We start from the raw sequence: 1,217 nt of genomic DNA on the forward strand, positions 1-1,217 counted from the left end.
GTTATAACAATCACAGTTATAGCTTCCGAAGTTTATAACACACTGACTATGGCAAACTAATAATAAATACTCTTTTTTGGCGCGGCGCGTTGGTTATATTTATAGGCGTGTGGAGAGTTTCTAGAAAATGCAGATTATGTAACAATACATAGCTACACAAGCGTTTACGTACACATTCGAGAATCTTCTACAACTTTAGAGAATAGGCGAGAGTTTCGCAATATATATTTAACAGTATAAGTTATGTACACTTGTAAATATAAATTTAATTCAAGCAAACATCCATATTATAATAAACATATAATAATAAATCCATCACAGAAGTTAGTAGAAAATTTAGAAAAACATGTAAATGGTCGATCAAAACAAGTTCTGTAATGATTTTTGTGTGTTTGTTGTTATTTTCTATGATTTCTTCATGGTAATATATTAGATTGAATAATGCATCTATTTTGGCTATTTAAATCATATTCTACTCGAATACTCTGATACGTCCACAAAATTATAACTTCGAGTCAAATCACCTCATTCTCACATTCTTTGTATTCTAAAATTCTAACTTAAGCTTTTAAACCATCGAGTCTTGCTGAAGTGTTTGGCACTAAATTAATATTTTATGTTATCACATAAATTCATATGTTATAACAGTTATTTCTGTGAAACTGTGTGCGATTTCAATGAAGCCGAATTTCAGAAGTTAAACACGGCTACTAAAAGTAAGAAAATTACAAAACTACAAATTCATTTATATAATATTTAATGTTTATAATATTCTTAGAAAACATTGCTGACGTTGGTATTATTAACTGTTGGAGAGAGCAGAACATTAGTATAAAACTTGGAATGATAAGATTTATTTGAATAGAAAAGTTATTTTCTAAAAGCAGGCCTCAAGATTATTATCATATGGAGAAAAGAAGAAAACTACTATGAGTTCATTAAGAATAGTATTTTAAGTAACAGAAACTTTACAGAAGGTTGAGTATACGATCAGACCATATTGTTTTATGAAATAGACAGTAAGCCAACGATATTTCCATCAAAGTGTAGAATAAATGTAAGTTAATACTCGCGTCCATATAAAAAGCTTTTTTGGCAGACGCACTTCATCAGGTAACATATACCGTGCTAGAGAGAAGTTAAATCATAAGTCAAAAAACGAGGACTTAATTAATGACTTAATTAAATTGTTGGAAATACTGTTACGACAGCGGAAG

This window comes from Limulus polyphemus, unplaced genomic scaffold (genome assembly GCF_000517525.1).
Source record: "Limulus polyphemus unplaced genomic scaffold, Limulus_polyphemus-2.1.2 Scaffold1962, whole genome shotgun sequence".
In the NCBI taxonomy this organism is placed as follows: Eukaryota; Metazoa; Arthropoda; class Merostomata; order Xiphosura; family Limulidae; genus Limulus; species Limulus polyphemus.